Source organism: Ambystoma mexicanum, chromosome 2p (genome assembly GCF_040938575.1).
Source record: "Ambystoma mexicanum isolate Mex_15411 chromosome 2p, UKY_AmexF1_1, whole genome shotgun sequence".
In the NCBI taxonomy this organism is placed as follows: domain Eukaryota; kingdom Metazoa; phylum Chordata; class Amphibia; order Caudata; family Ambystomatidae; genus Ambystoma; species Ambystoma mexicanum.
The window spans coordinates 1495321214-1495348978 of NC_090923.1; positions in this window are offsets into that span (position 1 = coordinate 1495321214).

Below are 27765 nucleotides of genomic sequence, written 5' to 3' on the forward strand. Positions count from 1 at the left end.
CTAAGGTTTGGAAGGGGAAAGATTTGGATATCACATCTCATGTTATAGGACGGGTCTCAATTTTGATATTAGAAGCATTGAGATAACAAATCTCATGATATCGGAAGGGTCTCAGGATTGGAATGGGAAGGAGTTGGATATCACATCTCATGATAAAGGAAGGGTCTAAGGTTTGGAAGGGGAAAGATTTGGATATCACATCTCATGTTATAGGACGGGTCTCAGGTTTGGTATTAGAAGCATTGAGATATCAAGTCTCATGGTATAGGAAGGGTCTCAGAATTGGAATGGGAAGGATTTGGATATCACATCTCAAGCTATAGGAAGAGTCTCAGGATTGGAATGGGAAGGAGTTTGATATCACATCTCATGCCATAGTATGGTTCTCAGATTTGGTAGAAGCATTGGGATATCACATCTCATGCTATTGGAAGGGTATCAGTATTGGATTTGGAAGGAGTTGGATATCCCATCTCATGCTATAGGAAGGGTCTCAGGTTGGAATGGGAAGGAGTTGGATATCACATTTCATGTTATAGGAAGGGTCTCAGGATTGGAATGGGAAGGAGTTGGATATCACATCTCAAGCTTTAGGAAGGGTCTCAGGTTTGGTATAAGCATTGAGATAGCACATCTCATGCTATAGGAAGGGTCTCAGGATTGGAATGGGAAGCAGTTGGATATCACATCTCATGTTATAGGAAAGATCTCAGGTTTGGTATTAGAAGCATTGAGACATCACATCTCATGTTATAGGAAGGGTTTCAGGATTGGAATGGGAAGAAGTTGGATATCACATCTCATGCTATAGGAAGGGTCTCAGGTTTGGAAGGGGAAGGAGTTGGATATCCAATCTCATGTTATAGGACTGGTCTCAGGTTTGGTATTAGAAGCATTGAGATATCACATCGCATGCTGTAGGAAGGTTCTCAGGTTTGGAATGGGGAGGAATTGGATATCACATCTCATGTCATAGGAAGGATCTCAGGTTTGGTATTAGAAGCATTGAGATATCACATCTCATGCTATAGGAATGGTCTCAGGATTGGAATGGGAAGGAGTTGGATATTACATTCTTGCTATAGGAAGGGTCTCTTGTTTGGAATGGGAAGGAGTTGGATATCACATATGCTATAGGAAGGGTCTCAGGTTTGAAACGGGAAGGAATTGGATATCACATCTCATGTTATAGGAAGGGTCTCAGGTTTGGTATAAGCATTGAGATATCACATCTCTGCTATCGGAAGTGTCTCAGGATTGGAATGGGAAGGTGTTGGATATCCCATCTCATGTTATAGGACGGGTCTCAGGTTTGTTATTAGAATCATTGAGATATCATATTGCATGCTGTAGGAAGGGTCTAAAGATTGGAATGGGAAGGACTTGGATATCACATCTCATGCTATAGGTAGGCTGTCAGGTTTGGAAAGGGAAGGAGTTCGATATCACATTTCATGTTAGAGGAAGGATCTCAGGTTTGGTATTAGAGGCATTGAGATATCACATCTCATGCTATAGGAAGGGTCTCAGGATTGGAATGGGAAGGAGTTGGATATCACATCTCATGCTATAGGAAGGGTCTCAGGTTTGGTATAAGCATTGAGATATCACATCTCATGCTATAGGAAGGGTCTCGGGATTGGAATGGGAAGGAGTTGGATATCACATCTCATGTTATAGGAAGGGTCTCAGGTTTGGTATAAGCATTGAGATATCACATCTCATGTTATAGGAAGGGTCTCAGGTTTGTTATAAGCATTGAGATATCACATCTCTGCTATCGGAAGTGTCTCAGGATTGGAATGGGAAGGTGTTGGATATCCCATCTCATGTTATAGGACGGGTCTCAGGTTTATTATTAGAATCATTGAGATATCATATTGCATGCTGTAGGAAGGGTCTAAGGATTGGAATGGGAAGGACTTGGATATCACATCTCATGTTAGAGGAAGGATCTCAGGTTTGGTATTAGAGGCATTGAGATATCACATATCATGCTATAGGAAGGGTCTCAGGATTGGAATGGGAAGGAGTTGGATATCACATCTCAAGCTTTAGGAAGGGTCTCAGATTTGGTATAAGCATTGCGATAGCACATCTCATGCTATAGGAAGGGTCTCAGGATTGGAATGGGAAGGAGTTGGATATTACATCTCATGTTATAGGAAAGATCTCAGGTTTGGTATTAGAAGCATTGAGACATCACATCTCATGTTATAGGAAGGGTCTCAGGATTGGAATGGGAAGAAGTTGGATATCACATCTCATGCTATAGGAAGGGTCTCAGGTTTGGAAGGGGAAGGAGTTGGATATCCAATCTCATGTTATAGGACTGGTCTCAGGTTTGGTATTAGAAGCATTGAGATATCACATCGCATGCTGTAGGAAGGTTCTCAGGTTTGGAATGGGGAGGAATTGGATATCACATCTCATGTCATAGGAAGGATCTCAGGTTTGGTATTAGAAGCATTGAGATATCACATCTCATGCTATAGGAATGGTCTCAGGATTGGAATGGGAAGGAGTTGGATATTACATTCTTGCTATAGGAAGGGTCTCTTGTTTGGAATGGGAAGGAGTTGGATATCACATATGCTATAGGAAGGGTCTCAGGTTTGAAACGGGAAGGAGTTGGATATCACATCTCATGTTATAGGAAGGGTCTCAGGTTTGGTATAAGCATTGAGATATCACATCTCTGCTATCGGAAGTGTCTCAGGATTGGAATGGGAAGGTGTTGGATATCCCATCTCATGTTATAGGACGGGTCTCAGGTTTGTTATTAGAATCATTGAGATATCATATTGCATGCTGTAGGAAGGGTCTAAAGATTGGAATGGGAAGGACTTGGATATCACATCTCATGCTATAGGTAGGCTCTCAGGTTTGGAAAGGGAAGGAGTTCGATATCACATTTCATGTTAGAGGAAGGATCTCAGGTTTGGTATTAGAGGCATTGAGATATCACATCTCATGCTATAGGAAGGGTCTCAGGATTGGAAAGGGAAGGAGTTGGATATCACATCTCATGCTATAGGAAGGGTCTCAGGTTTGGTATAAGCATTGAGATATCACATCTCATGCTATAGGAAGGGTCTCGGGATTGGAATGGGAAGGAGTTGGATATCACATCTCATGTTATAGGAAGGGTCTCAGGTTTGGTATAAGCATTGAGATATCACATCTCATGTTATAGGAAGGGTCTCAGGTTTGTTATAAGCATTGAGATATCACATCTCTGCTATCGGAAGTGTCTCAGGATTGGAATGGGAAGGTGTTGGATATCCCATCTCATGTTATAGGACGGGTCTCAGGTTTGTTATTAGAATCATTGAGATATCATATTGCATGCTGTAGGAAGGGTCTAAGGATTGGAATGGGAAGGACTTGGATATCACATCTCATGTTAGAGGAAGGATCTCAGGTTTGGTATTAGAGGCATTGAGATATCACATATCATGCTATAGGAAGGGTCTCAGGATTGGAATGGGAAGGAGTTGGATATCACATCTCAAGCTTTAGGAAGGGTCTCAGGTTTGGTATAAGCATTGCGATAGCACATCTCATGCTATAGGAAGGGTCTCAGGATTGGAATGGGAAGGAGTTGGATATTAATTCTCATGTTATAGGAAAGATCTCAGGTTTGGTATTAGAAGCATTGAGACATCACATCTCATGTTATAGGAAGGGTCTCAGGATTGGAATGGGAAGAAGTTGGATATCACATCTCATGCTATAGGAAGGGTCTCAGGTTTGGAAGGGGAAGGAGTTGGATATCCAATCTCATGTTATAGGACTGGTCTCAGGTTTGGTATTAGAAGCATTGAGATATCACATCGCATGCTGTAGGAAGGTTCTCAGGTTTGGTATTAGAAGCATTGAGACATCACATCTCATGCTATAGGAAGGGTCTCAGGATTGGAATGGGAAGGAGTTGGATATCACATCTCATGTTATAGGAAGGATCTCAGGTTTGGTATTAGAAGCATTGAGACATCACATCTCATGCTATAGGAAGGGTCTCAGGATTGGAATGGGAAGGAGTTGGATATCACATCTCATGCTATAGGAAGGGTCTCAGATTTGGTATAAGCATTGAGATATCACATTTCATGATATAGGAAGGGTCTCAGGATTGGATTGGGAAGGAGTTGTATATGACATCTCAGGCCATAGGAAGGGTCTCAGGATTGGTATAAGCATTGAGATATCACATCTCTGCTATCGGAAGGGTCTCAGGATTGGAATGGGAAGGAGTTGGATATCCCATCTCATGATAAAGGAAGGGTCTAAGGTTTGGAAGGGGAAAGATTTGGATATCACATCTCATGTTATAGGACGGGTCTCAATGTTGATATTAGAAGCATTGAGATAACAAATCTCATGATATCGGAAGGGTCTCAGGATTGTAATGGGAAGGAGTTGGATATCACATCTCATGATAAAGGAAGGGTCTAAGGTTTGGAAGGGGAAAGATTTGGATATCACATCTCATGTTATAGGACGGGTCTCAGGTTTGGTATTAGAAGCATTGAGATATCAAGTCTCATGGTATAGGAAGGGTCTCAGAATTGGAATGGGAAGGATTTGGATATCACATCTCAAGCTATAGGAAGAGTCTCAGGATTGGAATGGGAAGGAGTTTGATATCACATCTCATGCCATAGTATGGTTCTCAGATTTGGTAGAAGCATTGGGATATCACATCTCATGCTATTGGAAGGGTATCAGTATTGGATTTGGAAGGAGTTGGATATCCCATCTCATGCTATAGGAACGGTCTCAGGTTGGAATGGGAAGGAGTTGGATATCACATTTCATGTTATAGGAAGGGTCTCAGGATTGGAATGGGAAGGAGTTGGATATCACATCTCAAGCTTTAGGAAGGGTCTCAGGTTTGGTATAAGCATTGAGATAGCACATCTCATGCTATAGGAAGGGTCTCAGGATTGGAATGGGAAGCAGTTGGATATCACATCTCATGTTATAGGAAAGATCTCAGGTTTGGTATTAGAAGCATTGAGACATCACATCTCATGTTATAGGAAGGGTTTCAGGATTGGAATGGGAAGAAGTTGGATATCACATCTCATGCTATAGGAAGGGTCTCAGGTTTGGAAGGGGAAGGAGTTGGATATCCAATCTCATGTTATAGGACTGGTCTCAGGTTTGGTATTAGAAGCATTGAGATATCACATCGCATGCTGTAGGAAGGTTCTCAGGTTTGGAATGGGGAGGAATTGGATATCACATCTCATGTCATAGGAAGGATCTCAGGTTTGGTATTAGAAGCATTGAGATATCACATCTCATGCTATAGGAATGGTCTCAGGATTGGAATGGGAAGGAGTTGGATATTACATTCTTGCTATAGGAAGGGTCTCTTGTTTGGAATGGGAAGGAGTTGGATATCACATATGCTATAGGAAGGGTCTCAGGTTTGAAACGGGAAGGAGTTGGATATCACATCTCATGTTATAGGAAGGGTCTCAGGTTTGGTATAAGCATTGAGATATCACATCTCTGCTATCGGAAGTGTCTCAGGATTGGAATGGGAAGGTGTTGGATATCCCATCTCATGTTATAGGACGGGTCTCAGGTTTGTTATTAGAATCATTGAGATATCATATTGCATGCTGTAGGAAGGGTCTAAAGATTGGAATGGGAAGGACTTGGATATCACATCTCATGCTATAGGAAGGGTCTCAGGTTTGGTATAAGCATTGAGATATCACATCTCATGCTATAAGAAGGGTCTCAGGATTGGAATGGGAAGGAGTTGGATATCACATCTCATGTTATAGGAAGGATCTCAGGTTTGGTATTAGAAGCATTGAGACATCACATCTCATGCTATCGGAAGGGTCTCAGGATTGGAATGGGAAGGAGTTGGATATCCCATCTCATGTTATAGGAAGAGTCTCAGGTTTGGTATTAGAAGCATTGAGATATCACATCTCATGCTATAGGAAGTGTCTCAGGATTGGAATCGGAAGGACTTGGATATCACATCTCATGCTATAGGGAGGGTCTCAAGTTTGATATTAGAAGCATTGAGATATCACATCTCATGCTATAGGAAGGGTCTCAGGATTGGAATGGGAAGGAGTTGGATATCACATCTCTTGCTATAGGAAGGGTCTCAGGTTTGGTATAAGCAGTGAGATATCATATCTCATGCTATAGGAAGTGTCTCAGGATTGGAATGGGAAGGAGTTGGATATCACATCTCATGTTATAGGAAGGATCTCACGTTTGGTATAAGCATTGAGATATCACATCTCTGCTATCGGAAGGGTCTCAGGATTGGAATGGGAAGGAGTTGGATATTCCCATCTCATGTTATAGGAAGGGTCTCAGGTTTGGTATTAGAAGCATTGAGATATCACATCTCATGCTATAGGAAGGGTATCAGGATTGGAATGGGAAGGACTTGGATATCACATCTCATGCTATAGGGAGGGTCTCAAGTTTGATATTAGAAGCATTGAGATATCACATCTCATGATATCGGGAGGGTCTCAGGGATGGAATGGGAAGGAGTTGGATATCACATCTCATGATAAAGGAAGGGTCTAAGGTTTGGAAGGGGAAGGAGTTTGATATCACATCTCATGCCATAGTATGGGTCTCAGGTTTGGTAGAAGCATTGGGATATCACATCTCATGCTATCGGAAGGGTATCAGGATTGGATTTGGAAGGAGTTGGATATCCCATCTCATGCTATAGGAAGGGTCTCAGGTTGGAATGGGAAGGAGTTGGATATCACATCTCATGTTATAGGAAGGGTCTCAGGATTGGAATGGGAAGGACTTGGATATCACATCTCATGCTATAGGAAGGCTCTCAGGTTTGGAAGGGGAAAGAGTTGGATATCACATTTCATGTTAGAGGTAGGATCTCAGGTTTGGTATTAGAGGCATTGAGATATCACATCTCATGCTATCAGAAGAGTCTCAGGATTGGAATGGGAAGGAGTTGGATATCACATCTCATGTTATAGGAAGGATCTCAGGTTTGGTATTAGAAGCATTGAGATATCACATCTCATGCTATCGGAAGGATCTCAGGTTTGGTATAGAAGCATTGAGATATCACATCTCATGCTATCAGAAGGGTCTCAGGATTGGAATGGGAAGGAGTTGGATATCACATCTCATGCTAAAGGGAGGGTCTCAGGTTTGGAAGGGGAAGGATTTGGATATCACATCTCATGTTATCGGAAGGATCACAGGTTTGGTATTAGAAGTATTGAGATATCACATCTCATGCTATAGGAAGGGTCTCAGGATTGGAATGGGAAGGAGTTGGTTATCACATCTCATGCTAAAGGAAGGGTCTCAGGTTTGGTAGAAGCATTGAGATATCACATCTCATGCTATAGGAAGGGTCTCAGGATTGGAATGGGAAGGACTTAGATATCACATATCATGCTATAGGGAGGGTCTCAGTTTTGATATTAGAAGCATTGAGATATCACATCTCATGCTATCGGAAGTGTCTCAGGATTGGAATGGGAAGGAGCTGGAATAACATCTCATGCTAAAGGAAGGGTCTCAGGTTTGGAACGGGAAGGAGTTGGATATCACATCTCATGTTATAGGAAGGGTCTCAGGTTTGGTATAAGCATTGAGATATCACATCTCTGCTATCGGAAGTGTCTCAGGATTGGAATGGGAAGGACTTGGATATCACATCTCATGCTATAGATAGGCTCTCAGGTTTGGAAAGGGAAGGAGTTGGATATCACATTTCATGTTAGAGGAAGGATCTCAGGTTTGGTATCAGAGGCATTGAGATATCACATCTCAGGCTATAGGAAGGGTCTCAGGATTGGAATGGGAAGGAGTTGGATATCACATCTCATGCTATAGGAAGGGTCTCAGGTTTGGTATAAGCATTGAGATATCACATCTCGTGCTATAGGAAGGGTCTCAGGATTGGAATGGGAAGGAGTTGTATATGACATCTCATGCTATAGACAGGGTCTCAGGTTTGGAAAGGGAAGGAGATGGATATCACATTTCATGTTATAGGAAGAGTCTCAGGTTTGGTATTAGAAGCATTGAGATATCCCATCTCATGCTATAGGAAGGGTCTCAGGTTGGAATGGGAAGGAGTTGGATATCACATTTCATGTTATAGGAAGGGTCTCAGGATTGGAATTGGAAGGACTTGGCTATCATATCTCATGCTATAGGAAGGCTCTCAGGTTTGGAAGGGGAAGGAGTTGGATATCACATTTCATGTTAGAGGAACGATCTCAGGTTTGGTATTAGAGGTCTTGAGATATCACATCTCATGCTATAGGAAGGGTCTCAGGATTGGAATGGGAAGGAGTTGGATATCACATCTCAAGCTATAGGAACGGTCTCAGGTTATGTATAAGCATTGTGATATCACATCTCATGCTATAGGAAGGGTCTCAGGATTGGAATGGGAAGGAGTTGGATATCACATCTCATGTTATAGGAAAGATCTCAGGTTTGGTATTAGAAGCATTGAGATATCACATCTCATGTTATAGGAAGGGTCTCAGGATTGGAATGGGAAAAAGTTGGATATCACATCTCATGCTATAGGAAGGGTCTCAGCTTTGGTATAAGCATTGAGATATCACATCTCATGCTATAGGAAGGGTCTCAGGATTGGAATGGGAAGGAGTTGTATATGACATTTCATGCCATAGGAAGGGTCTCAGGTTTGGTATAAGCATTGAGATATCACATCTCTGCTATCGGAAGGGTCTCAGGATTGGAATGGGAAGGAGTTGGATATCACATCTCATGCTAAAGGGAGGGTCTCAGGTTTGGAAGGGGAAGGATTTGGAAATCACATCTCATGTTATAGGAAGGATCTCAGGTTTGGTATTAGAAGCTTTGAGATATCACATCTCATGCTATCGGAAGTATCTCAGGTTTGGTATTAGAGGCATTGAGATATCACATCTCATGCTATCATAAGGGTCTCAGGATTGGAATGGGAAGGAGTTGGATATCACATCTCATGTTATAGGAAGGATCTCAGGTTTGGTATTAGAAGCATTGAGACATCACATCTCATGCTATAGGAACGGTCTCAGGATTGGAATGGGAAGGAGTTGTATATGACATCTCAGGCCATAGGAAGGGTCTCAGGTTTGGTATAAGCATTGAGATATCACATCTCTGCTATCGGAAGAGTCTCAGGATTGGAATGGGAAGGAGTTGGATATCCCATCTCATGTTATAGGAAGGGTCTCAGGTTTGGTATTAGAAGCATTGAGACATCACATCTCATGTTATAGGAAGGGTCTCAGGATTGGAATGGGAAGAAGTTGGATATCACATCTCATGCTATAGGAAGGGTCTCAGGTTTGGTATAAGCATTGAGATATCACATTTCATGATATAGGAAGGGTCTCAGGATTGGATTGGGAAGGAGTTGTATATGACATCTCAGGCCATAGGAAGGGTCTCAGGATTGGTATAAGCATTGAGATATCACATCTCTGCTATCGGAAGGGTCTCAGGATTGGAATGGGAAGGAGTTGGATATCCCATCTCATGATAAAGGAAGGGTCTAAGGTTTGGAAGGGGAAAGATTTGGATATCACATCTCATGTTATAGGACGGGTCTCAATTTTGATATTAGAAGCATTGAGATAACAAATCTCATGATATCGGAAGGGTCTCAGGATTGGAATGGGAAGGAGTTGGATATCACATCTCATGATAAAGGAAGGGTCTAAGGTTTGGAAGGGGAAAGATTTGGATATCACATCTCATGTTATAGGACGGGTCTCAGGTTTGGTATTAGAAGCATTGAGATATCAAGTCTCATGGTATAGGAAGGGTCTCAGAATTGGAATGGGAAGGATTTGGATATCACATCTCAAGCTATAGGAAGAGTCTCAGGATTGGAATGGGAAGGAGTTTGATATCACATCTCATGCCATAGTATGGTTCTCAGATTTGGTAGAAGCATTGGGATATCACATCTCATGCTATTGGAAGGGTATCAGTATTGGATTTGGAAGGAGTTGGATATCCCATCTCATGCTATAGGAAGGGTCTCAGGTTGGAATGGGAAGGAGTTGGATATCACATTTCATGTTATAGGAAGGGTCTCAGGATTGGAATGGGAAGGAGTTGGATATCACATCTCAAGCTTTAGGAAGGGTCTCAGGTTTGGTATAAGCATTGAGATAGCACATCTCATGCTATAGGAAGGGTCTCAGGATTGGAATGGGAAGCAGTTGGATATCACATCTCATGTTATAGGAAAGATCTCAGGTTTGGTATTAGAAGCATTGAGACATCACATCTCATGTTATAGGAAGGGTTTCAGGATTGGAATGGGAAGAAGTTGGATATCACATCTCATGCTATAGGAAGGGTCTCAGGTTTGGAAGGGGAAGGAGTTGGATATCCAATCTCATGTTATAGGACTGGTCTCAGGTTTGGTATTAGAAGCATTGAGATATCACATCGCATGCTGTAGGAAGGTTCTCAGGTTTGGAATGGGGAGGAATTGGATATCACATCTCATGTCATAGGAAGGATCTCAGGTTTGGTATTAGAAGCATTGAGATATCACATCTCATGCTATAGGAATGGTCTCAGGATTGGAATGGGAAGGAGTTGGATATTACATTCTTGCTATAGGAAGGGTCTCTTGTTTGGAATGGGAAGGAGTTGGATATCACATATGCTATAGGAAGGGTCTCAGGTTTGAAACGGGAAGGAGTTGGATATCACATCTCATGTTATAGGAAGGGTCTCAGGTTTGGTATAAGCATTGAGATATCACATCTCTGCTATCGGAAGTGTCTCAGGATTGGAATGGGAAGGTGTTGGATATCCCATCTCATGTTATAGGACGGGTCTCAGGTTTGTTATTAGAATCATTGAGATATCATATTGCATGCTGTAGGAAGGGTCTAAAGATTGGAATGGGAAGGACTTGGATATCACATCTCATGCTATAGGTAGGCTCTCAGGTTTGGAAAGGGAAGGAGTTCGATATCACATTTCATGTTAGAGGAAGGATCTCAGGTTTGGTATTAGAGGCATTGAGATATCACATCTCATGCTATAGGAAGGGTCTCAGGATTGGAATGGGAAGGAGTTGGATATCACATCTCATGCTATAGGAAGGGTCTCAGGTTTGGTATAAGCATTGAGATATCACATCTCATGATATAGGAAGGGTCTCAGGATTGGAATGGGAAGGAGTTGGATATCACATCTCATGTTATAGGAAGGATCTCAGGTTTGGTATTAGAAGCATTGAGACATCACATCTCATGCTATCGGAAGGGTCTCAGGATTGGAATGGGAAGGAGTTGGATATCCCATCTCATGTTATAGGAAGAGTCTCAGGTTTGGTATTAGAAGCATTGAGATATCACATCTCATGCTATAGGAAGTGTCTCAGGATTGGAATCGGAAGGACTTGGATATCACATCTCATGCTATAGGGAGGGTCTCAAGTTTGATATTAGAAGCATTGAGATATCACATCTCATGCTATAGGAAGGGTCTCAGGATTGGAATGGGAAGGAGTTGGATATCACATCTCTTGCTATAGGAAGGGTCTCAGGTTTGGTATAAGCAGTGAGATATCACATCTCATGCTATAGGAAGTGTCTCAGGATTGGAATGGGAAGGAGTTGGATATCACATCTCATGTTATAGGAAGGATCTCACGTTTGGTATAAGCATTGAGATATCACATCTCTGCTATCGGAAGGGTCTCAGGATTGGAATGGGAAGGAGTTGGATATTCCCATCTCATGTTATAGGAAGGGTCTCAGGTTTGGTATTAGAAGCATTGAGATATCACATCTCATGCTATAGGAAGGGTCTCAGGATTGGAATGGGAAGGACTTGGATATCACATCTCATGCTATAGGGAGGGTCTCAAGTTTGATATTAGAAGCATTGAGATATCACATCTCATGATATCGGGAGGGTCTCAGGGATGGAATGGGAAGGAGTTGGATATCACATCTCATGATAAAGGAAGGGTCTAAGGTTTGGAAGGGGAAGGAGTTTGATATCACATCTCATGCCATAGTATGGGTCTCAGGTTTGGTAGAAGCATTGGGATATCACATCTCATGCTATCGGAAGGGTATCAGGATTGGATTTGGAAGGAGTTGGATATCCCATCTCATGCTATAGGAAGGGTCTCAGGTTGGAATGGGAAGGAGTTGGATATCACATCTCATGTTATAGGAAGGGTCTCAGGATTGGAATGGGAAGGACTTGGATATCACATCTCATGCTATAGGAAGGCTCTCAGGTTTGGAAGGGGAAAGAGTTGGATATCACATTTCATGTTAGAGGTAGGATCTCAGGTTTGGTATTAGAGGCATTGAGATATCACATCTCATGCTATCAGAAGAGTCTCAGGATTGGAATGGGAAGGAGTTGGATATCACATCTCATGCTAAAGGGAGGGTCTCAGGTTTGGAAGGGGAAGGATTTGGATATCACATCTCATGTTATAGGAAGGATCTCAGGTTTGGTATTAGAAGCATTGAGATATCACATCTCATGCTATCGGAAGGATCTCAGGTTTGGTATAGAAGCATTGAGATATCACATCTCATGCTATCAGAAGGGTCTCAGGATTGGAATGGGAAGGAGTTGGATATCACATCTCATGCTAAAGGGAGGGTCTCAGGTTTGGAAGGGGAAGGATTTGGATATCACATCTCATGTTATCGGAAGGATCTCAGGTTTGGTATTAGAAGTATTGAGATATCACATCTCATGCTATAGGAAGGGTCTCAGGATTGGAATGGGAAGGAGTTGGTTATCACATCTCATGCTAAAGGAAGGGTCTCAGGTTTGGTAGAAGCATTGAGATATCACATCTCATGCTATAGGAAGGGTCTCAGGATTGGAATGGGAAGGACTTAGATATCACATATCATGCTATAGGGAGGGTCTCAGTTTTGATATTAGAAGCATTGAGATATCACATCTCATGCTATCGGAAGTGTCTCAGGATTGGAATGGGAAGGAGCTGGATATCACATCTCATGCTAAAGGAAGGGTCTCAGGTTTGGAACGGGAAGGAGTTGGATATCACATCTCATGTTATAGGAAGGGTCTCAGGTTTGGTATAAGCATTGAGATATCACATCTCTGCTATCGGAAGTGTCTCAGGATTGGAATGGGAAGGACTTGGATATCACATCTCATGCTATAGATAGGCTCTCAGGTTTGGAAAGGGAAGGAGTTGGATATCACATTTCATGTTAGAGGAAGGATCTCAGGTTTGGTATCAGAGGCATTGAGATATCACATCTCAGGCTATAGGAAGGGTCTCAGGATTGGAATGGGAAGGAGTTGGATATCATATCTCATGCTATAGGAAGGGTCTCAGGTTTGGTATAAGCATTGAGATATCACATCTCGTGCTATAGGAAGGGTCTCAGGATTGGAATGGGAAGGAGTTGTATATGACATCTCATGCTATAGACAGGGTCTCAGGTTTGGAAAGGGAAGGAGATGGATATCACATTTCATGTTATAGGAAGAGTCTCAGGTTTGGTATTAGAAGCATTGAGATATCCCATCTCATGTTATAGGAAGGATCTCAGGTTTGGTATTAGAAGCTTTGAGATATCACATATCATGCTATCGGAAGTATCTCAGGTTTGGTATTAGAGGCATTGAGATATCACATCTCATGCTATCATAAGGGTCTCAGGATTGGAATGGGAAGGAGTTGGATATCACATCTCATGTTATAGGAAGGATCTCAGGTTTGGTATTAGAAGCATTGAGACATCACATCTCATGCTATAGGAACGGGCTCAGGATTGGAATGGGAAGGAGTTGTATATGACATCTCAGGCCATAGGAAGGGTCTCAGGTTTGGTATAAGCATTGAGATATCACATCTCTGCTATCGGAAGAGTCTCAGGATTGGAATGGGAAGGAGTTGGATATCCCATCTCATGTTATAGGAAGGGTCTCAGGTTTGGTATTAGAAGCATTGAGACATCACATCTCATGTTATAGGAAGGGTCTCAGGATTGGAATGGGAAGAAGTTGGATATCACATCTCATGCTATAGGAAGGGTCTCAGGTTTGGTATAAGCATTGAGATATCACATTTCATGATATAGGAAGGGTCTCAGGATTGGATTGGGAAGGAGTTGTATATGACATCTCAGGCCATAGGAAGGGTCTCAGGATTGGTATAAGCATTGAGATATCACATCTCTGCTATCGGAAGGGTCTCAGGATTGGAATGGGAAGGAGTTGGATATCCCATCTCATGATAAAGGAAGGGTCTAAGGTTTGGAAGGGGAAAGATTTGGATATCACATCTCATGTTATAGGACGGGTCTCAATTTTGATATTAGAAGCATTGAGATAACAAATCTCATGATATCGGAAGGGTCTCAGGATTGGAATGGGAAGGAGTTGGATATCACATCTCATGATAAAGGAAGGGTCTAAGGTTTGGAAGGGGAAAGATTTGGATATCACATCTCATGTTATAGGACGGGTCTCAGGTTTGGTATTAGAAGCATTGAGATATCAAGTCTCATGGTATAGGAAAGGTCTCAGAATTGGAATGGGAAGGATTTGGATATCACATCTCAAGCTATAGGAAGAGTCTCAGGATTGGAATGGGAAGGAGTTTGATATCACATCTCATGCCATAGTATGGTTCTCAGATTTGGTAGAAGCATTGGGATATCACATCTCATGCTATTGGAAGGGTATCAGTATTGGATTTGGAAGGAGTTGGATATCCCATCTCATGCTATAGGAAGGGTCTCAGGTTGGAATGGGAAGGAGTTGGATATCACATTTCATGTTATAGGAAGGGTCTCAGGATTGGAATGGGAAGGAGTTGGATATCACATCTCAAGCTTTAGGAAGGGTCTCAGGTTTGGTATAAGCATTGAGATAGCACATCTCATGCTATAGGAAGGGTCTCAGGATTGGAATGGGAAGCAGTTGGATATCACATCTCATGTTATAGGAAAGATCTCAGGTTTGGTATTAGAAGCATTGAGACATCACATCTCATGTTATAGGAAGGGTTTCAGGATTGGAATGGGAAGAAGTTGGATATCACATCTCATGCTATAGGAAGGGTCTCAGGTTTGGAAGGGGAAGGAGTTGGATATCCAATCTCATGTTATAGGACTGGTCTCAGGTTTGGTATTAGAAGCATTGAGATATCACATCGCATGCTGTAGGAAGGTTCTCAGGTTTGGAATGGGGAGGAATTGGATATCACATCTCATGTCATAGGAAGGATCTCAGGTTTGGTATTAGAAGCATTGAGATATCACATCTCATGCTATAGGAATGGTCTCAGGATTGGAATGGGAAGGAGTTGGATATTACATTCTTGCTATAGGAAGGGTCTCTTGTTTGGAATGGGAAGGAGTTGGATATCACATATGCTATAGGAAGGGTCTCAGGTTTGAAACGGGAAGGAGTTGGATATCACATCTCATGTTATAGGAAGGGTCTCAGGTTTGGTATAAGCATTGAGATATCACATCTCTGCTATCGGAAGTGTCTCAGGATTGGAATGGGAAGGTGTTGGATATCCCATCTCATGTTATAGGACGGGTCTCAGGTTTGTTATTAGAATCATTGAGATATCATATTGCATGCTGTAGGAAGGGTCTAAAGATTGGAATGGGAAGGACTTGGATATCACATCTCATGCTATAGGTAGGCTCTCAGGTTTGGAAAGGGAAGGAGTTCGATATCACATTTCATGTTAGAGGAAGGATCTCAGGTTTGGTATTAGAGGCATTGAGATATCACATCTCATGCTATAGGAAGGGTCTCAGGATTGGAATGGGAAGGAGTTGGATATCACATCTCATGCTATAGGAAGGGTCTCAGGTTTGGTATAAGCATTGAGATATCACATCTCATGCTATAGGAAGGGTCTCAGGATTGGAATGGGAAGGAGTTGGATATCACATCTCATGGTATAGGAAGGATCTCAGGTTTGGTATTAGAAGCATTGAGACATCACATCTCATGCTATCGGAAGGGTCTCAGGATTGGAATGGGAAGGAGTTGGATATCCCATCTCATGTTATAGGAAGAGTCTCAGGTTTGGTATTAGAAGCATTGAGATATCACATCTCATGCTATAGGAAGTGTCTCAGGATTGGAATCGGAAGGACTTGGATATCACATCTCATGCTATAGGGAGGGTCTCAAGTTTGATATTAGAAGCATTGAGATATCACATCTCATGCTATAGGAAGGGTCTCAGGATTGGAATGGGAAGGAGTTGGATATCACATCTCTTGCTATAGGAAGGGTCTCAGGTTTGGTATAAGCAGTGAGATATCACATCTCATGCTATAGGAAGTGTCTCAGGATTGGAATGGGAAGGAGTTGGATATCACATCTCATGTTATAGGAAGGATCTCACGTTTGGTATAAGCATTGAGATATCACATCTCTGCTATCGGAAGGGTCTCAGGATTGGAATGGGAAGGAGTTGGATATTCCCATCTCATGTTATAGGAAGGGTCTCAGGTTTGGTATTAGAAGCATTGAGATATCACATCTCATGCTATAGGAAGGGTCTCAGGATTGGAATGGGAAGGACTTGGATATCACATCTCATGCTATAGGGAGGGTCTCAAGTTTGATATTAGAAGCATTGAGATATCACATCTCATGATATCGGGAGGGTCTCAGGGATGGAATGGGAAGGAGTTGGATATCACATCTCATGATAAAGGAAGGGTCTAAGGTTTGGAAGGGGAAGGAGTTTGATATCACATCTCATGCCATAGTATGGGTCTCAGGTTTGGTAGAAGCATTGGGATATCACATCTCATGCTATCGGAAGGATATCAGGATTGGATTTGGAAGGAGTTGGATATCCCATCTCATGCTATAGGAAGGGTCTCAGGTTGGAATGGGAAGGAGTTGGATATCACATCTCATGTTATAGGAAGGGTCTCAGGATTGGAATGGGAAGGACTTGGATATCACATCTCATGCTATAGGAAGGCTCTCAGGTTTGGAAGGGGAAAGAGTTGGATATCACATTTCATGTTAGAGGTAGGATCTCAGGTTTGGTATTAGAGGCATTGAGATATCACATCTCATGCTATCAGAAGAGTCTCAGGATTGGAATGGGAAGGAGTTGGATATCACATCTCATGCTAAAGGGAGGGTCTCAGGTTTGGAAGGGGAAGGATTTGGATATCACATCTCATGTTATAGGAAGGATCTCAGGTTTGGTATTAGAAGCATTGAGATATCACATCTCATGCTATCGGAAGGATCTCAGGTTTGGTATAGAAGCATTGAGATATCACATCTCATGCTATCAGAAGGGTCTCAGGATTGGAATGGGAAGGAGTTGGATATCACATCTCATGCTAAAGGGAGGGTCTCAGGTTTGGAAGGGGAAGGATTTGGATATCACATCTCATGTTATCGGAAGGATCTCAGGTTTGGTATTAGAAGTATTGAGATATCACATCTCATGCTATAGGAAGGGTCTCAGGATTGGAATGGGAAGGAGTTGGTTATCACATCTCATGCTAAAGGAAGGGTCTCAGGTTTGGTAGAAGCATTGAGATATCACATCTCATGCTATAGGAAGGGTCTCAGGATTGGAATGGGAAGGACTTAGATATCACATATCATGCTATAGGGAGGGTCTCAGTTTTGATATTAGAAGCATTGAGATATCACATCTCATGCTATCGGAAGTGTCTCAGGATTGGAATGGGAAGGAGCTGGATATCACATCTCATGCTAAAGGAAGGGTCTCAGGTTTGGAACGGGAAGGAGTTGGATTTCACATCTCATGTTATAGGAAGGGTCTCAGGTTTGGTATAAGCATTGAGATATCACATCTCTGCTATCGGAAGTGTCTCAGGATTGGAATGGGAAGGACTTGGATATCACATCTCATGCTATAGATAGGCTCTCAGGTTTGGAAAGGGAAGGAGTTGGATATCACATTTCATGTTAGAGGAAGGATCTCAGGTTTGGTATTGGAGGCATTGAGATATCACATCTCAGGCTATAGGAAGGGTCTCAGGATTGGAATGGGAAGGAGTTGGATATCACATCTCATGCTATAGGAAGGGTCTCAGGTTTGGAAGGGGAAGGAGTTGGATATCCAATCTCATGTTATAGGACTGGTCTCAGGTTTGGTATTAGAAGCATTGAGATATCACATCGCATGCTGTAGGAAGGTTCTCAGGTTTGGAATGGGGAGGAATTGGATATCACATCTCATGTCATAGGAAGGATCTCAGGTTTGGTATTAGAAGCATTGAGATATCACATCTCATGCTATAGGAATGGTCTCAGGATTGGAATGGGAAGGAGTTGGATATTACATTCTTGCTATAGGAAGGGTCTCTTGTTTGGAATGGGAAGGAGTTGGATATCACATATGCTATAGGAAGGGTCTCAGGTTTGAAACGGGAAGGAGTTGGATATCACATCTCATGTTATAGGAAGGGTCTCAGGTTTGGTATAAGCATTGAGATATCACATCTCTGCTATCGGAAGTGTCTCAGGATTGGAATGGGAAGGTGTTGGACATCCCATCTCATGTTATAGGACGGGTCTCAGGTTTGTTATTAGAATCATTGAGATATCATATTGCATGCTGTAGGAAGGGTCTAAGGATTGGAATGGGAAGGACTTGGATATCACATCTCATGCTATAGGTAGGCTCTCAGGTTTGGAAAGGGAAGGAGTTCGATATCACATTTCATGTTAGAGGAAGGATCTCAGGTTTGGTATTAGAGGCATTGAGATATCACATCTCATGCTATAGGAAGGGTCTCAGGATTGGAATGGGAAGGAGTTGGATATCACATCTCATGCTATAGGAAGGGTCTCAGGTTTGGTATAAGCATTGAGATATCACATCTCATGCTATAGGAAGGGTCTCAGGATTGGAATGGGAAGGAGTTGGATATCACATCTCATGTTATAGGAAGGATCTCAGGTTTGGTATTAGAAGCATTGAGACATCACATCTCATGCTATCGGAAGGGTCTCAGGATTGGAATGGGAAGGAGTTGGATATCCCATCTCATGTTATAGGAAGAGTCTCAGGTTTGGTATTAGAAGCATTGAGATATCACATCTCATGCTATAGGAAGTGTCTCAGGATTGGAATCGGAAGGACTTGGATATCACATCTCATGCTATAGGGAGGGTCTCAAGTTTGATATTAGAAGCATTGAGATATCACATCTCATGCTATAGGAAGGGTCTCAGGATTGGAATGGGAAGGAGTTGGATATCACATCTCTTGCTATAGGAAGGGTCTCAGGTTTGGTATAAGCAGTGAGATATCACATCTCATGCTATAGGAAGTGTCTCAGGATTGGAATGGGAAGGAGTTGGATATCACATCTCATGTTATAGGAAGGATCTCACGTTTGGTATAAGCATTGAGATATCACATCTCTGCTATCGGAAGGGTCTCAGGATTGGAATGGGAAGGAGTTGGATATTCCCATCTCATGTTATAGGAAGGGTCTCAGGTTTGGTATTAGAAGCATTGAGATATCACATCTCATGCTATAGGAAGGGTCTCAGGATTGGAATGGGAAGCACGTGGATATCACATCTCATGCTATAGGGAGGGTCTCAAGTTTGATATTAGAAGCATTGAGATATCACATCTCATGATATCGGGAGGGTCTCAGGGATGGAATGGGAAGGAGTTGGATATCACATCTCATGATAAAGGAAGGGTCTAAGGTTTGGAAGGGGAAGGAGTTTGATATCACATCTCATGCCATAGTATGGGTCTCAGGTTTGGTAGAAGCATTGGGATATCACATCTCATGCTATCGGAAGGGTATCAGGATTGGATTTGGAAGGAGTTGGATATCCCATCTCATGCTATAGGAAGGGTCTCAGGTTGGAATGGGAAGGAGTTGGATATCACATCTCATGTTATAGGAAGGGTCTCAGGATTGGAATGGGAAGGACTTGGATATCACATCTCATGCTATAGGAAGGCTCTCAGGTTTGGAAGGGGAAAGAGTTGGATATCACATTTCATGTTAGAGGTAGGATCTCAGGTTTGGTATTAGAGGCATTGAGATATCACATCTCATGCTATCAGAAGAGTCTCAGGATTGGAATGGGAAGGAGTTGGATATCACATCTCATGCTAAAGGGAGGGTCTCAGGTTTGGAAGGGGAAGGATTTGGATATCACATCTCATGTTATAGGAAGGATCTCAGGTTTGGTATTAGAAGCATTGAGATATCACATCTCATGCTATCGGAAGGATCTCAGGTTTGGTATAGAAGCATTGAGATATCACATCTCATGCTATCAGAAGGGTCTCAGGATTGGAATGGGAAGGAGTTGGATATCACATCTCATGCTAAAGGGAGGGTCTCAGGTTTGGAAGGGGAAGGATTTGGATATCACATCTCATGTTATCGGAAGGATCTCAGGTTTGGTATTAGAAGTATTGAGATATCACATCTCATGCTATAGGAAGGGTCTCAGGATTGGAATGGGAAGGAGTTGGTTATCACATCTCATGCTAAAGGAAGGGTCTCAGGTTTGGTAGAAGCATTGAGATATCACATCTCATGCTATAGGAAGGGTCTCAGGATTGGAATGGGAAGGACTTAGATATCACATATCATGCTATAGGGAGGGTCTCAGTTTTGATATTAGAAGCATTGAGATATCACATCTCATGCTATCGGAAGTGTCTCAGGATTGGAATGGGAAGGAGCTGGATATCACATCTCATGCTAAAGGAAGGGTCTCAGGTTTGGAACGGGAAGGAGTTGGATATCACATCTCATGTTATAGGAAGGGTCTCAGGTTTGGTATAAGCATTGAGATATCACATCTCTGCTATCGGAAGTGTCTCAGGATTGGAATGGGAAGGACTTGGATATCACATCTCATGCTATAGATAGGCTCTCAGGTTTGGAAAGGGAAGGAGTTGGATATCACATTTCATGTTAGAGGAAGGATCTCAGGTTTGGTATCAGAGGCATTGAGATATCACATCTCAGGCTATAGGAAGGGTCTCAGGATTGGAATGGGAAGGAGTTGGATATCACATCTCATGCTATAGGAAGGGTCTCAGGTTTGGTATAAGCATTGAGATATCACATCTCGTGCTATAGGAAGGGTCTCAGGATTGGAATGGGAAGGAGTTGTATATGACATCTCATGCTATAGACAGGGTCTCAGGTTTGGAAAGGGAAGGAGATGGATATCACATTTCATGTTATAGGAAGAGTCTCAGGTTTGGTATTAGAAGCATTGAGATATCCCATCTCATGCTATAGGAAGGGTCTCAGGTTGGAATGGGAAGGAGTTGGATATCACATTTCATGTTATAGGAAGGGTCTCAGGATTGGAATTGGAAGGACTTGGCTATCATATCTCATGCTATAGGAAGGCTCTCAGGTTTGGAAGGGGAAGGAGTTGGATATCACATTTCATGTTAGAGGAACGATCTCAGGTTTGGTATTAGAGGTCTTGAGATATCACATCTCATGCTATAGGAAGGGTCTCAGGATTGGAATGGGAAGGAGTTGGATATCACATCTCAAGCTATAGGAACGGTCTCAGGTTATGTATAAGCATTGTGATATCACATCTCATGCTATAGGAAGGGTCTCAGGATTGGAATGGGAAGGAGTTGGATATCACATCTCATGTTATAGGAAAGATCTCAGGTTTGGTATTAGAAGCATTGAGATATCACATCTCATGTTATAGGAAGGGTCTCAGGATTGGAATGGGAAAAAGTTGGATATCACATCTCATGCTATAGGAAGGGTCTCAGCTTTGGTATAAGCATTGAGATATCACATCTCATGCTATAGGAAGGGTCTCAGGATTGGAATGGGAAGGAGTTGTATATGACATTTCATGCCATAGGAAGGGTCTCAGGTTTGGTATAAGCATTGAGATATCACATCTCTGCTATCGGAAGGGTCTCAGGATTGGAATGGGAAGGAGTTGGATATCACATCTCATGCTAAAGGGAGGGTCTCAGGTTTGGAAGGGGAAGGATTTGGAAATCACATCTCATGTTATAGGAAGGATCTCAGGTTTGGTATTAGAAGCTTTGAGATATCACATCTCATGCTATCGGAAGTATCTCAGGTTTGGTATTAGAGGCATTGAGATATCACATCTCATGCTATCATAAGGGTCTCAGGATTGGAATGGGAAGGAGTTGGATATCACATCTCATGTTATAGGAAGGATCTCAGGTTTGGTATTAGAAGCATTGAGACATCACATCTCATGCTACAGGAACGGTCTCAGGATTGGAATGGGAAGGAGTTCTATATGACATCTCAGGCCATAGGAAGGGTCTCAGGTTTGGTATAAGCATTGAGATATCACATCTCTGCTATCGGAAGAGTCTCAGGATTGGAATGGGAAGGAGTTGGATATCCCATCTCATGTTATAGGAAGGGTCTCAGGTTTGGTATTAGAAGCATTGAGACATCACATCTCATGTTATAGGAAGGGTCTCAGGATTGGAATGGGAAGAAGTTGGATATCACATCTCATGCTATAGGAAGGGTCTCAGGTTTGGTATAAGCATTGAGATATCACATCTCATGTTATAGGAAGGGTCTCAGGATTGGAATGGGAAGGAGTTGTATATGACATCTCATGCCATAGGAAGGGTCTCAGGTTTGGTATAAGCATTTAGATATCACATCACATGCTATAGGAAGGGTCTCAGGATTGGAATGGGAAGGACTTTTGATATCACATCTCATGCTATAGGCAGGGTCTCAGGTTTGGAAAGGGAAGGAGATGGATATCACATTTCATGTTAGAGGTAGGATCTCAGGTTTGGTATTAGAGGCATTGAAATATCACATCTCATGCTATCAGAAGGGTCTCAGGATTGGAATGGGAAGGAGTTGGATATCACATCTCATGCTAAAGGGAGGGTCTCAGGTTTGGAAGTGGAAGGATTTGGAAATCACATCTCATGTTATAGGAAGGATCTCAGGTTTGGTACTAGAAGCATTGAGATATCACATCTCATGCTATCAGAAGTATCTCAGGTTTGGTATTAGAGGCATTGAGATATCACATCTCATGCTATCATAAGGGTCTCAGGATTGGAATGGGAAGGGGTTGGATATCACATCTCATGTTATAGGAAGGATCTCAGGTTTGGTATTAGAAGCATTGAGACATCACATCTCATGCTATAGGAAGGGTCTCAGGATTGGAATGGGAAGGAGTTGGATATCACATCTCATGCTATAGGAAGGGTCTCGGATTTGGTATAAGCATTGAGATATCACATCTCATGCTATAGGAAGGGTCTCAGGATTGGAATGGGAAGGAGTTGTATATGACAAATCAGGCCATAGGAAGGGTCTCAGGTTTGGTATAAGCATTGAGATATCACATCTCTGCTATCGGAAGGGTCTCAGGATTGGAATGGGAAGGAGTTGGATATCCCATCTCATGTTATAGGAAGGGTCTCAGGTTTGGTATTAGAAGCATTGAGATATCACATCTCATGCTATAGGAAGAGTCTCAGGATTGGAATGGGGAGGACTTGGATGTCACATCTCATGCTATAGGGAGGGTCTCAAGTTTGATATTAGAAGCATTGAGATAACAAATATCATGATATCGGAAGGGTCTCAGGATTGGAATGGGAAAGAATTGGATATCACATCTCATGATAAAGGAAGGGTCTAAGGTTTGGAAGGGGAAGGATTTGGATATCACATCTCATGTTATAGGACGGGTCGCAGGTTTTGTATTAGAAGCATTGAGATATCAAGTCTCATGGTATAGGAAGGGTCTGAGAATTGGAATGGGAAGGAGTTGGATATCACATCTCAAGCTATAGGTAGGGTCTCAGGATTGGAATGGGAAGGAGTTTGATATCACATCTCATGCCATAGTATGGGTCTCAGGTTTGGTAGAAGCATTGGGATATCACATCTCATGCTATCGGAAGGGTATCAGTTTGGATTTGGAAGGAGTTGGATATCCCATCTCATGCTATAGGAAGGGTCTCAGGTTGGAATGGGAAGGAGTTGGATATCACATTTCATGTTATAGGAAGGGTCTCAGGATTGGATGGGAAGGACTTGGATATCATATCTCATGCTATAGGAAGGCTCTCAGGTTTGGAAGGGGAAGGAGTTGGATATATCATATTTTATGTTAGAGGAAGGATCTCAGGTTTGGTATTAGAGGCCTTGAGATATCACATCTCATGCTATAGGAAGGGTCTCAGGATTGGAATGGGAAGAAGTTGGATATCACATCTCAAGCTATAGGAAGGGTCTCACGTTTGGTATAAGCATTGAGATATCACATCTCATGCTATAGGAAGGGTCTCAGGATTGGAATGTGAAGGAGCTGGATATCACATCTCATGCTAAAGGAAGGGTCTCAGGTTTGGAACGGGAAGGAGTTGGATATCACATCTCATGTTATAGGAAGGGTCTCAGGTTTGGTATAAGCATTGAGATATCACATCTCTGCTATCGGAAGTGTCTCAGGATTGGAATGGGAAGGACTTGGATATCACATCTCATGCTATAGATAGGCTCTCAGGTTTGGAAAGGGAAGGAGTTGGATATCACATTTCATGTTAGAGGAAGGATCTCAGGTTTGGTATCAGAGGCATTGAGATATCACATCTCAGGCTATAGGAAGGGTCTCAGGATTGGAATGGGAAGGAGTTGGATATCACATCTCATGCTATAGGAAGGGTCTCAGGTTTGGTATAAGCATTGAGATATCACATCTCGTGCTATAGGAAGGGTCTCAGGATTGGAATGGGAAGGAGTTGTATATGACATCTCATGCTATAGACAGGGTCTCAGGTTTGGAAAGGGAAGGAGATGGATATCACATTTCATGTTATAGGAAGAGTCTCAGGTTTGGTATTAGAAGCATTGAGATATCCCATCTCATGCTATAGGAAGGGTCTCAGGTTGGAATGGGAAGGAGTTGGATATCACATTTCATGTTATAGGAAGGGTCTCAGGATTGGAATTGGAAGGACTTGGCTATCATATCTCATGCTATAGGAAGGCTCTCAGGTTTGGAAGGGGAAGGAGTTGGATATCACATTTCATGTTAGAGGAACGATCTCAGGTTTGGTATTAGAGGTCTTGAGATATCACATCTCATGCTATAGGAAGGGTCTCAGGATTGGAATGGGAAGGAGTTGGATATCACATCTCAAGCTATAGGAACGGTCTCAGGTTATGTATAAGCATTGTGATATCACATCTCATGCTATAGGAAGGGTCTCAGGATTGGAATGGGAAGGAGTTGGATATCACATCTCATGTTATAGGAAAGATCTCAGGTTTGGTATTAGAAGCATTGAGATATCACATCTCATGTTATAGGAAGGGTCTCAGGATTGGAATGGGAAAAAGTTGGATATCACATCTCATGCTATAGGAAGGGTCTCAGCTTTGGTATAAGCATTGAGATATCACATCTCATGCTATAGGAAGGGTCTCAGGATTGGAATGGGAAGGAGTTGTATATGACATTTCATGCCATAGGAAGGGTCTCAGGTTTGGTATAAGCATTGAGATATCACATCTCTGCTATCGGAAGGGTCTCAGGATTGGAATGGGAAGGAGTTGGATATCACATCTCATGCTAAAGGGAGGGTCTCAGGTTTGGAAGGGGAAGGATTTGGAAATCACATCTCATGTTATAGGAAGGATCTCAGGTTTGGTATTAGAAGCTTTGAGATATCACATCTCATGCTATCGGAAGTATCTCAGGTTTGGTATTAGAGGCATTGAGATATCACATCTCATGCTATCATAAGGGTCTCAGGATTGGAATGGGAAGGAGTTGGATATCACATCTCATGTTATAGGAAGGATCTCAGGTTTGGTATTAGAAGCATTGAGACATCACATCTCATGCTATAGGAACGGTCTCAGGATTGGAATGGGAAGGAGTTGTATATGACATCTCAGGCCATAGGAAGGGTCTCAGGTTTGGTATAAGCATTGAGATATCACATCTCTGCTATCGGAAGAGTCTCAGGATTGGAATGGGAAGGAGTTGGATATCCCATCTCATGTTATAGGAAGGGTCTCAGGTTTGGTATTAGAAGCATTGAGACATCACATCTCATGTTATAGGAAGGGTCTCAGGATTGGAATGGGAAGAAGTTGGATATCACATCTCATGCTATAGGAAGGGTCTCAGGTTTGGTATAAGCATTGAGATATCACATCTCATGTTATAGGAAGGGTCTCAGGATTGGAATGGGAAGGAGTTGTATATGACATCTCATGCCATAGGAAGGGTCTCAGGTTTGGTATAAGCATTGAGATATCACATCACATGCTATAGGAAGGGTCTCAGGATTGGAATGGGAAGGACTTTTGATATCACATCTCATGCTATAGGCAGGGTCTCAGGTTTGGAAAGGGAAGGAGATGGATATCACATTTCATGTTAGAGGTAGGATCTCAGGTTTGGTATTAGAGGCATTGAAATATCACATCTCATGCTATCAGAAGGGTCTCAGGATTGGAATGGGAAGGAGTTGGATATCACATCTCATGCTAAAGGGAGGGTCTCAGGTTTGGAAGTGGAAGGATTTGGAAATCACATCTCATGTTATAGGAAGGATCTCAGGTTTGGTACTAGAAGCATTGAGATATCACATCTCATGCTATCAGAAGTATCTCAGATTTGGTATTAGAGGCATTGAGATATCACATCTCATGCTATCATAAGGGTCTCAGGATTGGAATGGGAAGGGGTTGGATATCACATCTCATGTTATAGGAAGGATCTCAGGTTTGGTATTAGAAGCATTGAGACATCACATCTCATGCTATAGGAAGGGTCTCAGGATTGGAATGGGAAGGAGTTGGATATCACATCTCATGCTATAGGAAGGGTCTCGGATTTGGTATAAGCATTGAGATATCACATCTCATGCTATAGGAAGGGTCTCAGGATTGGAATGGGAAGGAGTTGTATATGACAAATCAGGCCATAGGAAGGGTCTCAGGTTTGGTATAAGCATTGAGATATCACATCTCTGCTATCGGAAGGGTCTCAGGATTGGAATGGGAAGGAGTTGGATATCCCATCTCATGTTATAGGAAGGGTCTCAGGTTTGGTATTAGAAGCATTGAGATATCACATCTCATGCTATAGGAAGAGTCTCAGGATTGGAATGGGGAGGACTTGGATGTCACATCTCATGCTATAGGGAGGGTCTCAAGTTTGATATTAGAAGCATTGAGATAACAAATATCATGATATCGGAAGGGTCTCAGGATTGGAATGGGAAAGAATTGGATATCACATCTCATGATAAAGGAAGGGTCTAAGGTTTGGAAGGGGAAGGATTTGGATATCACATCTCATGTTATAGGACGGGTCGCAGGTTTTGTATTAGAAGCATTGAGATATCAAGTCTCATGGTATAGGAAGGGTCTGAGAATTGGAATGGGAAGGAGTTGGATATCACATCTCAAGCTATAGGTAGGGTCTCAGGATTGGAATGGGAAGGAGTTTGATATCACATCTCATGCCATAGTATGGGTCTCAGGTTTGGTAGAAGCATTGGGATATCACATCTCATGCTATCGGAAGGGTATCAGTTTGGATTTGGAAGGAGTTGGATATCCCATCTCATGCTATAGGAAGGGTCTCAGGTTGGAATGGGAAGGAGTTGGATATCACATTTCATGTTATAGGAAGGGTCTCAGGATTGGATGGGAAGGACTT